Here is a 16,949-nt window from a genome sequence, read left to right on the forward strand (position 1 = left end):
TAAAATGCAGCTAGTGTTGCTAAGACCCACTAGGTAGTGGCTACCATCAACACAGTTCTAGAGGGTCACATGGGTGGATCTGGAGATTTTGTAAACCTTTTGATATTGTACACAAAACTGCATGTGTACATGTATTTTCTAGGAAGTGGATCCATGGCTCTCATTAAGTTCTCTAAATGATGAAAAAGATTAAACCCACTACTTTAAGACTGGGTGAAATGTAAGTTAAGGGAAGTAAGTATGCCCTCTAGTAACCACTGTTGATTTCACTTTCTTATACAGTTGACCCTTGAACAATGCAGTGGGGGTTTGGGGCGCTAACCCTCTGCACGTTGGAAAATTCATCTGTAACTTTACAGTTGGCCTTCCATATCTGTGGCTCTGCATCCACGGATTCAACCACCATTGGGTTGTGTAGTACTGTAATATGTATTTATTGAAAAATTTCCATGTGTAAGTGGACTCATGCAGTTCAAACCCATGTTGTACAAGTCAACTGTATTTTCTTGTCCTTAGCTATCGGTGGCTCCCTATTATGTAGGAGAAAAAACAATTTTGAATTTCAGATTTAAAAAACCCTACTACTCCTGGTCTTAGTTCTCATGGGTACTAAATTCTGTCTCTAGAGCTACTTTCAGTCCTTACCTGAGCCTTATAGATTCCCTTGCACTCAAGGGGCAGGGTGTAGCTGTCTGTGCCTGGTTTTCAAAATGACATTTGATGAAATCTGCAGCGTTAAGAATTTCACATTTGTGTTCTTTGGGGTAGGAGCAAATAAGCAGCTCTCATCATTCTGAAATGCTTTTCCTGACTCTCATCTTAGGATATCCTGGCCTCCAGGTTTCTGCCACCCTAAGCCTTTGCTATTTGCCACTCTCCCCAGTTTTGGTTTCTTCCCACTTTACTTGACTACAGTTTTCCAGTGATCTATGGCTTCAGGTTTGCTTTTACCTGTAACACATTACTCTTTGATCCCACAGTTAGCTTTGAAATCCAAACATAAACAAAATAGTGACTTTAAGTGGTATTTCATTTGAAACACATTTTCTTTTTTAAACAATTTTTTAAAGGAATGAACTGTTCTTTTTTAAATTTATTATTTCTTTATTTATCTTGGCTGCACTGGGCCTTAGTTATGGCATGTGGGATCTTTAGCTGTGGCATGCATGCAGGATCTAGTTCCCCGACCAGGGATCGAACCCTGGCCCCCTGCACTGGGAGCTTGGATTCTTACCCACTGGACTACCAGGGAAGTCCCGAAAGACATTTTTTTTTAATTGATCTAAAATATATTGCCCTTTCTCCATGAAAATATAAGGCATTTTGATAAAATGTTCTGGAATTTAAATTATCCTTCAGATTAACGTTAAACTAACTTGCTAATGTTGTTTGGTAACGTTAATATTTAAACATTTTCCTCTATTTGGATCTTAAATCACTATTTATCAACTCACATTTTACTGCAGACCAGTAAAGTTTGTTAGATGTGAGGAAGGAGAGGAAGGGACACAGAAAAAAGGGTACAAACCATAACTGCTCTCAGTGAGAAAAGGAATGGTAGGACATGGCAGGAAATTGAGCTGGAGAAAATTTTACTAGTTGTCCTTAGATTGCCAGAAACACTGTTAATTTGGTTAATTTCAAGATAATCCACTTCTAGACTTCAGCTGAAACATATAAAGACATTTTTTGCTGGTCACCAACCAACCCAGTTCAGATACCAATTTTTATTTGAAAATATTTTAACTGAAAATAATCCAGGACATAGCTCCAAAACTCCCACTTTTACCTCTCTCTCTTTTCTTGGGACTCAATAAGAGTATGTTTCTCAGCCTTAAAAGAGTCAGAATTTTAGGAAAATTACTTTACATTTTAGTCCTAACTTAGATAATTCTATTATCAAAATATTCAAAAGATAATATAAAGCTAATTTAGTTTATTGACTTTAACACAGAATTCACTGCTCTTCCGTAGACTGGAGGACAATGGCCTTAATTAACCACAAAAGGAGCTTTCTCCTCATTTTAGTTTTGTCCTAATGTGGAAAAACTGCCTGACAGAAGTTCCAGGTGAAATAATCCTAACTGAAAACAGAACTAGATATAGAGAGGCTGTCTGCCCCAGAAATCAGTCTGAATTCAGAAAAACCAGTGGTGACCCAAACTAACATGCCTCCTGTCATGGCCAAGATATCCAGTACCAAAGCTGGTCTGAGCTTCCCTGTGGAGCACAGAGAAGAGTCACGGGTGAAGGAATTGCAGGATTTCAAAGAAATCCCTCCAAAGAAATGAAACAATGATTTGACTTCAGGATAGTTGGGTTTTCAAGGAAAGAAAATTTCTTAATTGGAGCAAAAAGCTTTGGGATCTACTTAAGAGTTTCTATCATCCTGGGCTTCCCTGGTGGCGCAGTTGTTGAGAGTCCGCTTGCCGATGCAGGATACACGGGTTCGTGCCCCGGTCCAGGAGGACCCCACATGCTGCGGAGCGGCTGGGCCCGTGAGCCATGGCTGTTGAGCCTGCGCGTCCGGAGCCTGTGCTCCACAACGGGAGAGGCCACAACAGTGAGAGGCCCACATACCGCAAAAAAAAAAAAAAAAAAAAAAAAGAGTTTCTATCATCCCATGACTGGTTTAGCACAACTCTTTCCCCCACTCTCTTTCTCCGTGGAATAGTGTGAAATGTTCAACTTCTGCTTCTTCTCTCAGATTCTGAGATCAGAAGAGAAAATGAAGAACCTTCTCCAAAGCAGAAAAAAAAACCTGTGAACTCTGCATCCCTTCATTGTTACTTTAGAGGGAGATGCTTCCCATGGTTCTATTTTACAAAAAAAAAAAAAAAAAAAAAGACTAAAAACATTTAGAAAGTCAGAGGAAAATGTTTAAATATTAACATTACCGAAAAATATTAGCAAGTTAGTTTGGTTAACATTAATCCAAAGGAAAGTCAGTGCTAAGTCCTCAGACTTAGCAAAGCTTATAGATCATCATAACCGCTCTATAGAGAGAGATCCCTAAGAGCTCCAACGTGGAAGAACCTCTCGACATTAGACCTACTGAGCACCAGAGGACTCATTCAGGAGACGAGCCTCACAAATGCCCTGGCTGTGAGAGAAGCTTTCTTCGTTCAGACCTTTATAGATACCGACATCTCCACATAGGAGAGAGACCCCATGAATGCACTATACTTTATGAAAAGCAATTTGACAGTGTGTTTTAAGAATCTTAAAATATTTCTCCTCTTTTATCAATCAGTTCCACATCTGAGAAACAATTCTGAAGGGAAAAAACAAAATAAAACAGAATTGCAGCAATAAAAATAAAGTCCATGGGCCTCCCTGATGGCACAGTGGATATGAATCTGCCTGCCAATGCAGGGGACACAGGTTCGATCCCTGATCCGGGAAGATCCCACATGCCACGGAGCAACTAAGCCCGTGCGCCACAACTACCAAGCCTGCGCTCTAGAGCCTGCGAGCCACAACTACTGAAGCCCGAGAGCCTAGATCCTGTGCTCCGCAACAAGAGAAGCCACTGCAATGAGAAGCCCGTGCACCGCAACGAAGAGTAGCCCCCACTCACCGCAACTAGAGAAAGCTCACGCGCAGCAACGAAGACCCAACGAAGACCCAACGCAGCCCCAAAATAAATAAATAAATAAAAGTCTTTACACAAACATCCACTGACAGAGACAGAACCTCCAATGGTGCCTCACTGCCCTGATAATAAAGCACAGATTCCTCAACAAGGCTGCAAAAACCTTCATGGTGCAGGCCCTGAATTGTGGCAACAAGTACTGCAGTTGACTCCTGCCCCCTCCCCAAGTCAGAATTACATTTCTTTTGGGCTCCTTCAGTGCCTTGTTTAGAGATCATTTTTAGCCCTTAACACAGTTCTTCTTAACTGGGAGGATTAACTGCAATCATACTATGACCTGTGTCCTTCCTGGCCCTTCCAACATACATACATCAACATCACACACATGACTAGAGTTTTACAAGATCGAGAACAGCGGTAATTCATTTCTCTATCCCTTAAAGTACCCTGTACATACTAAACATTAATAAATGTTTGTAGCTTTGAATTAAGAGATGTAAAATAGCTCTTGGAAACTAAGAACATGGAACATTGCATGGATATGCCTTATAACTTTTGAGCATTTTGAAAAGATAAGGGGAAAAAACAGTGCCCACCTCATAAGTACTATAAGGGTTAATGAAATGTATTTAAATGCAGGCTCTATACAAAATAAAGTTTCAATAAATATCAATGTATTTTACTTCTAGTCTTTCTTATTTAATGGTAAAAGTGTTTAAGGTTATGAGTTTTCCTCTAAGTGCAGCTTTAGGTACATCCCATAATTTCTATATAAAATATTCTCCTTATTGATAAGTTCAAAATAGTTTGTCATTATAGTTTTCATATTTCCTTCCTTCCTTCCCTCTCTCCCTCCCTCCCTCCCTCCTTCCTTTCTTTCTTTCCCCATGCAGCTTGTGGGATCTTAGTTCCCCAACCACTGGACTGCCAGGGAATTCCCATCATTGCAGTTTTTATTATTTCCTCTTTAAGCCAAGAGTTGGTCAACTGGTCAAGCTGGTCAAGAAAGTTTTCCTCTGAAAAAAAATTTTTTTTTACCGCATTGATTAGAAAATGAGATTCATTCTATTTCTTCTTTGAAAAGTTCATTTCGGTTTTCCTGTGGACTTATATTTAATAAAGTGTGTTAATTATCCCCCAAAGCCCTAGAAAACAAGGGTTCTATCTATAGGACAAAATCTAGAATAGTCTTGGACCTCTCAAGTATTTTTATATCTTTGGAAGCATCTTTGGTGCTGTGTGAAGGGGAAGTGAGATGGAGGAGTTTAAGTTGCTTCCCAATTCTGCCTTCTGTTTTTTTGTTTTGTTTTGTTTTTTAGCTTCCTCTTCCCTTGCTAAGAGGTTTTAAAAACAAACAACAGGGTCTTCCCTCGTGGCGCAGTGGTTGGGAGTCTGCCTGCCGATGCAGGGGACACGGGTTCGTGCCCTGGTCCGGGAAGATCCCACATGCCGCGGAGCGGCTCGGCCCGTGAGCCATGGCCGCTGAGCCTGCACGTCCGGAGCCTGCGCGCGTCCGCAACGGGAGGGGCCGCAGCAGTGAAAGGCCCGCGTACCGCCTCTAGGTAGCGCGGCAAACATTAAAAAAAAAAAAAAAAAAAACTACTGTATGGATCTTTTTTTTTTGGATGGGCCATGTGGCTTGTGGGATCTTAGTTCCCTGACCTGGGATCAAACCCAGGCCCTCAGCAGTGAAAGCACAGAGTCCTAACCACTGGATCACTAGGGAACCCCTGTATGGATTTTATATAGCAATTGTTAATCACTGCCTAACTATTAAAGCTGGCAGTAAAAATAGGATACTAAAGGACCTAGGAGAGGCTCATCCCTTTCTCTAGCTGAGACAGTCCTCTTCTTAAGATGCCATGTTTTTTGTCTCTTGAAAGCAGAGAAATCCTGCAGGGGCCACTTTAAGATTTTTTTTCACTTGTGACTTTCCAGAATCTGCAGTAATTCTTTCAGTGTATTGAGGATGTTGTATAGGCTAAAATCAAGGAAGTCAAGGAATAGACTGGTGAATCCACCTCCAAGGGGCTCACAGTATGGTAGGGAGTGAGATACAGGACACTTTGCCCTGCTTACCTAGTCATTTTCACATTCCCCAAAAACCATCCTAAGGGCCCTCCGGGAAACTTCATGATCTTTAATTCTTTTTTTTTAATATTTATTTACTTATTTGGCTGTGCTGGGTCTTAGTTGCAGCACGCAGGATCTAGTTCCCTGACCAGGGATCCAACCCGGGCCCCCTGCACTGGGAGCACAGAGCCTTAGCCACTGGACCATCAGGGAAGTCCCCCATGATCTTTAATTCTGAAATGAGTACCCACTGTGAAATCCTCTCACATTTCTAGCCTAGTGATCTGGGCAGAATAATCTCAGAAACACCCAAAGCTCAGACTTAAGCCTCTAGGCTTGGCTCCCAGCTTCCTCTCAAGTCTCCTGTAAAGATGTAGAATGGGGTGGGAAGGGAAGCTCAGCTATTGGCCTCTCCTTAGCACTTATAATCAGTTTATTCAGCCCCTAAATCTGGGCATTTTAACAACTGGAATGAGGGAAATTCTCCCCAGAATGATATAGGTAGCCTCCGTCCTGTCTTTTCCGGTTGCCAAGACCTCCCAGAGGTCTAGCAAAGCCTATCCACACATTTTTAAGGCTCCTAAAAAATTAAAATATTATTAAAATTGTGATATATTTTACGTATTTGCATTTAGCATCTTTAACACTGAACACAAGAATATGACTCGGGTGTTCGACTGGAGATAACTTCAAAAATCTAAAACTTGAGGCCCTGGGACTTCCCTGGAGGTCCAGTGGTTAAGACTCCACGTTTCCAAGGTCCAGTGGTTAAGACTCCACGTTTCCAATGCAAAGGGCAGAGGTTTGATCCCTGGTAGGGGAACTAAAATCCCACATGCTGCGAGGCCAAGAAAAAATAAATTAAAACTTGAGGTCTTTCATAAAGGTGAGACCATACCAAGTGGCCCCAGGAGAGGCCTATCCATCCCTATTTTGCATTTTATATTAACTGGGGCTCCTCCTAAGGGGGAGGGAGAGTGAAGGGCAGCAGCAGAGAACTAGCGGCCCTCACCTTGGTCTAGAGTGGGGCATACTTCCATTGCCCTAACTCCCCAGAAATACAATTCACCCTGGACAGGGTGGCACTCCTCCTCTAAGATGTTCTTCTCAGGGTCCTCCAAATGCTAGAGAGCCCCCAACAATGACCAAGGCAAGGTGGTAAAAGGCCTTGCAGCTTCCATCTTGTTGGCTGGGAGAACTAGCTCTAGAAGGCCATGAAAGACATCTGACTACCCTGCCAGCAATACAAGTAGATGGTCCAGAGATGTTTCTTATAAAATAGAAATAACAAAGTCAAGCAAATAGACACCATAACATTAATTATGAGTGTGGTTACATAGGTATTTATGTTCTGTGTATTTGAACTAGTTCATTAAAAATATATCCATCTCCAAGGAAAGAGGCATAATGGCATGATTAGCAAGGTTATCCCAGGCAATCTCACTGTTGCTTTGAAGCAGGGCTTGCACTCCAGCTTCAAGAAAAACTCTCTTCCAGAAAGGAGAGGAAGAAAGTTGTAGGTTCTGCTAAGGCGGAGGCACAGGGGAACACAAGGGGCAGGGAGGGACCTGGGGCCTTGGCCCTGACAGGTCTTCCTGTCGGTTCTGTATGCTCTAAGATGCTGGGAGTATGCTTTGAACCTTTGCATTTTTTTTTCAAGAACTTGCTGGCAGAAAAATGAGCCACTAACCTGAGTCTTCCTCCCAAAGGCTCCACTCTGTGTTCTTCTCCCAGAAACTCAGGGTTTGCCAAAATCCCTGGGGGTCTATCAGGCAACTCCAATGGGGTAGAGCTTCCCCTGGGAAGTAAACAGGCAGCTTGTAGGGTTTATGTTATTCCCCAAAAGTGCTGTTTTCTGTCCTGAGCCATTTTGTTTAACAAGGCCCATGAGCAAAGGACTTACAGGTTAAAAATCAGACGAGCACAGGCAGAACCTGCTCACAAGTTGTTTCATCCTTGCAGCTGGCTGTAGCAAGGGGGTGAAAGATGCCACCTCCTTAATTGTAAAGTCAAAGCGGGGTTCCATGGGGAACAGGAGTCATCCCTGGAAAGGGAGGACCCAGCCTTTTACCATCAGTCAAGGCTTCTCAAGGCTTCCTGCAATTCCATGACCAGGTCCACACAGCCAATCCACTGCTTTGCCAACAATGATCACTGGCTAACGTGCTAAGGCGCTGCTTCTGGAAACTACTGGTACTGGAATAGTTATAATCTAGACCAGTGCTTCCCAGCCATGTGCACACTGGAATCACCTGAGGAGCTTTAAAAAAACCCTCTGATGCCTGGTGTGTCTTAAGTTTATTAGAGCTTCCAAAACAAAATTCCACATCCTTGGTAGCTTAGAAACAACAGAAATTTCCAACCATTCTGGAAGCTGGCAGTCCAAGATCAGGATGCCAGTATGGTCAAGGGAGTGTCCTCTTCCACGTTGCAGACTGCCAACCTCTGTGTCCTCAAATGGTCAAAGGGGTAGGGAGCTCTGTGGGGTCTCTTTTATAAGAGGATTAATCCCATTAATGAGGGCTCCACCCCCATGACCTCAGCAACTCCCAAAGGCCCCACCTCTTAATACCATCACATCAAGCATTAGGATTTCAGCATATGAATTTCGAAGAGACATAAACATTCAGACTATAGCACCTGGGTACCACCCCCTAGAGATTCTGATGTATTTGGCATCTGGACATCAGGATTCTTTACAGCTCCCCAGATGATTTAATGTGCAGCCCAAATTGAGAACCACTGATCTCGACATTAATTTGAAGAATTAATAGGAAACTTGGAAGGAAGCAATAGGCCTGGCAGGAGATTTCCAAAGAGGCTGTACGTTTGTAATGACTGATGAAAGACATGTGAGAGGTAGGTGTGCTCTGTTTCAATGAAGGTTACTATAAATCATGTGTCAGGTTGAATTTCCTGTTAAGAGTCTAAGTGTAGTAAGTTTAAAAATGGCTGCAACTTCATGATTACTTCTCCTATTGACAGGGGGTGTCAAATCCTCTTCCCCCGAATCTAGGCTGGCTGTAGTGACTTGCTTAGGCAATAGAATGAAATGGAAGTAACTTTCTGGGACTTCATAAGAAGTCTTGAAGCTGCCATCTGGGGCCTCTTGGAACGCTAGCTCTGGGAACACCAGCCTCCATCTAGAAAGTCTGGTTACCTTAAGACTGTCATGCTTCAAGGAAGCCCAAGCTATGGAGACATGGAGAGAGATGCCTAGTCATCTCCAGCTGTTCCAGCCATCCTAGCCCAGGCACCAGACACAGGAGTGAAGAAGCCATTTTCGACATTCCAGTCCCAGCAGACAGGGAGAAGGGAGAAGAACCCAAGAATCACCTGCAGACAGCCAGCACTGATGCCTCAGACACACAACCCCAGTCGATTACAGCCATTCCAGTGATCCCCAGACATCTGAGTCACCCTAGATGAAGCTCCGGTCATGCGGAAGACATAAGTTGTCCCTGCTGTGCTCTGATCAAAATCCCAACCACAAAATCATGAGCTATTATAATAAAAAGATTGTTCTTACACTAAGTTTTGGTGTTATGCAGCAAAAGATAACCAGAACAACAGTAATACACGAATGGTCATGGTACAAGAATCAAAGAATAGAGATAGATACAAAGAAAACGAGGAAACTTTTCCATCACCCCCTCGCTTCACTTCTGCTCCCTTTTTTATAGGTAACGGTTGTACATCCTACCAGTCTCCTTCTGATGTGTTTACATATGTATATATAGTCATTATATGTATTTATCATGCTACATATATAATATTTTCCCAGACTTTTTTAACTTTGCAGTGTGCCTCTGAAATCTCTGAATCTAGATGAATAGGCCTTTCTTACTCTTAACAGCTGCACAGTATGGCACAGTATGGGTGTAACATAATTACTATTTCTTCTGTTGGTGGACATTCAGGTTGTTTCCAATTCTTGCTTTAATGAACAATTTTGTAATGAACATCTTATAATGCAACTTTTGTGTGCATTCAATAATTTCTTTAGAATAGAATCCTCGAAATGAAATAACTGAAGCAAAGGGTGTGTGCATTTTTCAAGTTTTTTTGGGGGGAGGTGGTAAAATATACATAACATAAATTTTACCATTTTAACTACTGTTAAGGGTACAATTCAGTGGCATTACATGCATTCACATTGTTGTATAACCATAACCACCATCCATCTCCAGAACTTTTTCATCATCCCAAACTGAAACTCTACCTATTAAATAACCCCCGTTACCCTCTGCTCCCAGCCCCTGGTAATCACTATTCTATTTTCTGTCTCTATGAGTTTGACTATTCTAGGTACCTCACATAGGTGAAATCATGAAATATTTGTCTCTTTGTTTTTGGCTTATTTCATTTAGCACAATGTTTTCAAGATTTATCCATGCTGTAGCATGTAACACAATTTCCTTCTTTGTCAAGTAGATACATCACTCGTCCAGTGTCACACAGCTGCTTAACTGTAGGGACATTATTCTCACTCAGGCAGTCTGACCCCAGAGCCTGCGCTATGAAGGCATATAAAGCACTCACATGATACTTGGTATATATAAAGTGCTCAGTATATGTTATCATTCATTGCAGTTCCAAAGCCATGACTTTTGGAATTTTGATACCCCCACCCATGTCCACCATCACATCAGCCTTGGAAAATATTTTTCTGTGGTCTTTGATGTCCAATTTTAGCTTTGACTCACATAGTCATTTTCTCCTACTTCCTGCAGCATTAAGAATTGTTTCCAGCTGCTGGCTTTGGTGGAGGCTTGTACTGTGAGTGGGGATGGGAGCGGGGTGGTGTCTACTGTGCTTCCAGCTGCAGCCCCAGAGACCACGTGTGAGGGCACCCTCCATAGGACAGCAGGTGAAATGCCACCTGAGTTTTGATACTAATCTGTGCGTGAAGGAACTTGTCCAGATACTAAGGCTTTGCTGAGCAAATATCATTTCAGTCATTTTAGCTTATTTCAACCATATTTTTAAAATGTAAGCTTCTGCTCTATATCTTCAGGGGAGTTAAGGCATGAGCCCTTATGCTCTTGTTAAAGACTCTGTGTCTGCATTAATTTGATGCCTGCAGTGTTATATGTGTGTCTGTTTACTTTAGAGTTAGGTCTGTTCTGTGTTTCCTTCAGTATTGGCAAACCTCACATATTACTTGAAAACTTCACATATTTGTTTCTCTATGGACACAGACTGCTGTTTTTGTTTGTTTGTTTCTTTGCGGTACGCGGTCCTCTCACTGTTGTGGTCTCTCCTGTTGCGGAGCACAGGCTCCGGACGCGCAGGCTCAGCAGCCATGGCTCACGGGCCCAGCCGCTCCACGGCATGTGGGATCTTCCCGGACCGGGGCACGAACCCGTGTCCCCTGCATAGGCAGGCGGACTCTCAACCACTGCGCCACCAGGGAAGCCCCAACACAGACTGCTTTTTAAAAAACATTCCTAATCCTCTTCATTCCAGTGAAAAATATTCCTGTTAACGAGATTTTTGGAAAGTTTTTATTATAAAAATAATAAGCAAAGCATGAAAGTCTTCCTCTAAGACGGAGCTTGGTATACTTTCTGTTTTGCCTTGTTATTTTACACTGAAAATAAATTCACAGACTATGTTTCATGTGTCATAAAATGTTTACTCATTGAAAACCACACAAAAGTATAGAGGACATAGAGTAAAAAGCACAACCCCCACCTCCAATTCTACTCTCTAGAGGTTGCCACATTATTCCTTGAGTCTATCTTCAGATATTTAAATTTTAAAAATATTTTTCCCATTATTTACAAACATGGGATTATACTATCACAGTGTATGGTAAACGTGCTCTTCTCATTTAATAATATATATTGACCATCTTTGCACATTAACACATGGAAATCCACCACACTGTTTTCAAGGGATGCAGCGCAGCACATGGGATGGATTCACCAAAACTTACTAAGCCGGTCCCCAGGTGATAGCCGTTTAAATTATTTACAGTTTCTGGTAATTCCCTGTCAGTCCAGTGGTTAGGGCTCATCGCTTTCACTGCCCAGCCCAGGTTCAGTCCCTGGTGGGGGAACTAAGATCCCGCAAGCCAGGCAGCCAAAACAGAAAAAAAATTGTTTACAGTTTCAAACTAATTGGCAAGTGTGGTAGGCAGGGGAATGTTCCAGAAGAATGACAAGGATCTGAATGAGAAGGTGCCCTTCACACCACCATGCTGGTGAATTCAGACTGGTTATGTTTACCTGAGACTAGAAGGTAGTCTTGATGGGAAGGACTTAAAACAAACAGAATGTTGGAACTAGAATTACAGCTAGACCATCTATTTGGGTGTTCCTTCTTTTTCTTTTTCTCCTGCAGTAGATTTAGATTGAAGGAAATCTTTCTTGAAGGTGAAATATGTAAAACAGTTAAAAAGCAGGGCTGGACTTCCCTGGTGGCACAGTGGTTAAGAACCTGCCTGCCAATGCCAGGGCACACGTGTTCCACCCCTGGTCTGGGAAGATCCCACATGCCACAGAGCAACTAAGCCCGTGTGCAACAACTACTGAGCCTGCGTGCCACAACTACTGCAGCTCGTGCGCCTAGAGCCCATGCTCCGCAACGAAGAGAAGCCACCGCAATGAGAAGTGCACGCACCGCAAGGAAGAGTAGACCCCGCTCCATGCAACTAGAGAAAGCCCGTGTGCAGCAACGAAGACCAAAGGCAGTCAAAAATAAATAAATACATAAATTTAAAAATAAAAGAAAAGGGTTTCCCTGGTGGCGCAGTGGTTGAGAGTCCGCCTGCCGATGCAGGGGACGCGGGTTCGTGCCCCGGTCCGGGAAGATCCCACATGCCACGGAGCGGCTGGGCGCGTGAGCCATGGCCGCTGAGCCTGAGCGTTCGGAGCCTGTGCTCCGCAACGGGAGAGGCCACAACAGTGAGAGGCCCGCGTACCGCAAAAATAAATAAATAAATAAAATAAAATGAAATAAAAAGCAGGAGCTGCTCTAGCTGACGTGGGCGGGGGGTTGGGGGGAGGAATGTCTGTCGAAAGACCCCTGCTAGATTTCTCCAGGTGGACTTCAGAAAGTCCATGAACCCCCTGAAATGATATACGAAACTGTAGAACTGTAGATGCATGTGCTTTTTTCTGGACACACACACACACACACACACACACACAAGAAAAACAAACAAAAGGGAATTCCCCGGCGGTCCAGTTGTTGGGACTCTGGGCTTTCACTGCCGGGCTGGGCTCAGTCCCCAGCAGGCGAACTAAGATACCGCAAGACGCGTGGCGCTGCCGAAAAACAAAACCCCAAAACCCAAAAAACACTACCCTTATGGTCCATAAACATATCACTAGATTTTTCAAAAAGAATCATGATACAGAGTAGTTTAAGAACCTGCACTCTAGGGTTCCTAGGGTCAGCGTTTGAAAACCGAGAAGACGGCAGTGCTGGTGTTGGGGTTCAATGATCCATTTCACAGCTCTTACCGGGACTGGAAATTACCGTTTACCCACCGCTCTCCTCCCCAGGAGATAAGCGCCTTGTGGCAGGGATACTACCTGCCGTGACCACCCTCGCCGCTGCTGACACAGTAAGAGGTCCACAGTAGGCACTCGGTAAATACTCGCCGTAAAACATGATCTATAGGCTTGTCAGGGGCGGAAGACTGGAGACCTACGGCCCCAGTGCAGCCCCGTGGCGCCGGATCCCGCGAGCCGGGGTCTTCACGTGCCGCGCTGACTCCACTTCCCAGCGCTGTGTCCGGGACACCAGCAGCTTCGGCCGCTCCTCCTCAGCGACAGGAGTGCTGCCGCTCGGGCGGGAAGCAGCTATAGGCCATTGTCTGTAGGTGCCGGAGGGCCCGCCGACCCGCCCTCCGATTGGCTCTTCATACTCCCGGAGCCTCCTGGGAGATGCAGTTCAGAGAGTCATGGCACAAACGCCGACGCCGCGGGTACAGACCCCGGGGTGAGTCGCGCATCTCGGACTTTTCCCTCCCTCCGGCAGGCCCCGCGGGGTCCCGGCAGGGATGGTGTGCCGGGCGGGTCTCCACCCCAGCGCCTGCCCGCCTGTCATTGCCCTGCGCAGACACTTCCCCTTTATCCTGGGGCCGTTCTTCCCGCAGACAATCCGCTCCTGCCCACCTCCGTAGACACCGCCCACGACGTGCCAGGCGCTGGACAACAAAGAATGAAGCTGGCATTTCTCCCACGGTGCCAGGCGCGCTTGCAATCATCTCATTGAATTCCAGAAACGACCCGTTTGACAGACAGGAAAACAAGTTCAGAGAGGTCGAGTAATTTGCCCAGGTCACACTGGTCCTAGATCTTGGATTCCCATATCTCCTCACCACTCCGGGCAGCTTCCAAACTCATAAACAGTTTCAGTGCAAGGTGGTGAACAGGAATGACCGGAGCACGAGGCAAGAGGGGTCAGCTCTGCCAGGGGTGGGAGGTGGGAGTTGGGAGCGGGGGCAGGATTATGTAAACCGAACCTCAAATGGTGCGGGGAAGGGAAAGCAGTTGCCTTTGGCTGTCAGGGACTGTATGCTCAAGGCCAGCCTCCTAATAGGGTCAATATAAACACTGGTAGAACAAAAAAATTTTTGCTTCAATTTTTTAAATTGTAAAATGTTGGGACTTACCTGGCGGTCCATGGTTAAGACCCCGCTTCCACTGCAGGGGGTACAGGTTCCATCCCTGGCCGGGGAAACTAAGATCCCAGATCCCGCATGCCATGCGGACAGGACAAAAAAAAAAAAAAGTTCAAATACATAGGAAAATTTAAAGAGTAAAATGAACACCCACTTACTCTCCATCTAGATTTAACAATCAGAATAATGTGTACTGCACTTTATAACTTATAAACACTCTTGCTTAAGGTTACCATAGTGCAAGCAAAGCTCTCATTTGGTCAGCCGATTGGAGACCTATTCTGACACCACTACTGCATCACCTGGGACAGGTCAAACCACCCACAGCAACCTACTTTGGGAAGTTGGCTTCCTCTCCCTGATTTCCCATTCTGCTCAGGAGGTCGGAGGTTGTCCCAGAATTTGGTTCACCCTCAGACACCACAGTTACAGTATGTTTCTCAGAGGGAAGTTCATTGCCTGGAAATTCACTTTGAACTTAAATGGTTAGCCTCTCAAAGTCTCAGATTTCTCCCTTAAAATTCAATATACTGGTGGGTGAGGGAGAGTTTGGGTCACAATGGGATCTATTATTTTCAGTTCCAGGTTAACACAGGAACTCTTCCACGATCTTCTCAACAGGTCTTTCCATTCTCTTAATAAGAGATATGTATTATATTCAAATACAGTAAACCTCCTTTATCATGATGGTTGCAGGGACAGGACTGAAATCAGCTTTGAAGCTAAGCTAATTATAAAATACTTTTAAAAAACTATTTTATTATAAAAGTAATACATATTGATTTTAAAATCCCAAAATGATACAAAAATGAATGTGGTAGAAAGTGATACCCCTGATGACCAGGAATGGAGAAAAGATCCGGGTGTCTGAGCTGTGCATCACTTAGGAGGAGAGCAAAAGTTGGACCCTTTGCAGCAGTTGCATTGGTTTTAGATTTGTTATGTCCCCAAATAAAGGCACAGAGGTACAGGGCTGAAATCTGCTTTGACGGTTACAAAGGTATAGTCACAGAGGTACAAGAAAGAAGAGTTCATCAACAATCCATTTTACTTGTTAAATCAAACATTTAAAATGCATCCCAAGGACTATAATCCTATTTTCACATTTCTTCATTTTAAATCACTGGAAACTCAAAAAATGGAAGCTTTGTGAACCTCTCTTGACCTAGAACGGCCTCAGTGGCAACAAAACACTGCCTTTCAAGAAGACCCTGCTTGGGCTTCCCTGGTGGCACAGTGGTTAAGAGTCCGCCTGCCGAGGCAGGGGGACACGGGTTCGTGCCCCGGTCCGGGAAGATCCCACATGCCGTGGAGCGGCTGGGCCTGTGAGCCATGGCCGCTGAGCCTGCGCGTCTGGAGCCTGTGCTGCACAACGGGAGAGGCCCGTGTACCGCAAAAAAAAAAAAAAAAAGACAAAAACAAAGACAAGAAATCCCTGCTTCAGAATTACCCCTGTTGCAAAAAGTGTCACTGAAATTGCAAAATATCCTGCTGTAGACTGGAAAGCCCCACTTCCTGCCCGATTCTGTCGTAGCTGCCTTAGTCTTAGCTTAGAGGAGTTTCCTGGCCAGACAAGACGGCGTCAGAGATCCCAGGAACACGAAGGATGCTTTGTGGCATTGCACAATTTCATCATTTCTGTCTCAGCAGTGGGAGATTGCCTTCCGGAATCTTGTACAGGTCCTGGTCCCAGAGAAACCCCAGTTAAAACCCTTCTGGCCCAACCTGAGAATTTCACACATCTGACATTTGCACCATAAAGGTGCATTTGGGTTCATTCACTTTTTAGGGAAGTTGTTGGGTTTGGGTATTATTTTCTCACCGGGATCCAGAAAACTGGATGCTGTCAGCTGTTAAACCCCAAACGCTGAATACTCTGTAAGATATAAAGCCCATGGACCAATCGGACAATAAAATAAATTCAACCAACCAGAACTCATGGAAGCCTTGATCCCAGGTCGGTCATACAGAGGGGCTGTTTGTTCAGCCAGTCATCAGAATGCTGTCACTGACCTGTGGGAATGGTCAGCATGGCCCATTTTGAGCCTCATTGGTCACTGAAAAGGTGACATCTACGGTTAGTGATAAATAGTAAAATAACAAAGTACCATCATGCAGGGAGACAATACTGCAAAGTGGTTAATAGAGTGAGTTTGAACCCTGGCTCTGGGCAAGTCTCTAAGCCACTAATCCCGGCTGTAAATGGAGATGATGAATCCTGCACTGAAGGGATACTGAAGAGATTTTAGGGAATAATGGATATAAAGCACAGAGTTTTTTTAAAAAAAAGCACAGAGTAAGCATCGTTGAAGGGTAATTGTATTACCAACAAAACATCTGTAGGCCAAACATTTCATGAGGAAGACACAAAGTTTAAACCAGGATATGCAAATGATGCCAACTAAGTGATAGAAATACCACCATTTTGCAACCACCACTCTAGCAACTGATTTAGGAAAGGATCATCAATGAAGGCTAACACCATGGGGTGAAAGATTGTGAGGGAGCGAGACCTTTCCACACACCGAGGTTCCATATTAATTACAAAGAAAAAAATGGCCTTTTACAGTGGAGAGATCTCAAGGAGGCGTGGATGGACCCTCAGTCTAATGAGGAAAGAATCACAAAAATCTACATTGAGGG

The sequence above is a fragment of the Mesoplodon densirostris genome, chromosome 16, assembly GCF_025265405.1.
Source record: "Mesoplodon densirostris isolate mMesDen1 chromosome 16, mMesDen1 primary haplotype, whole genome shotgun sequence".
NCBI classification, from domain to species: domain Eukaryota; kingdom Metazoa; phylum Chordata; class Mammalia; order Artiodactyla; family Ziphiidae; genus Mesoplodon; species Mesoplodon densirostris.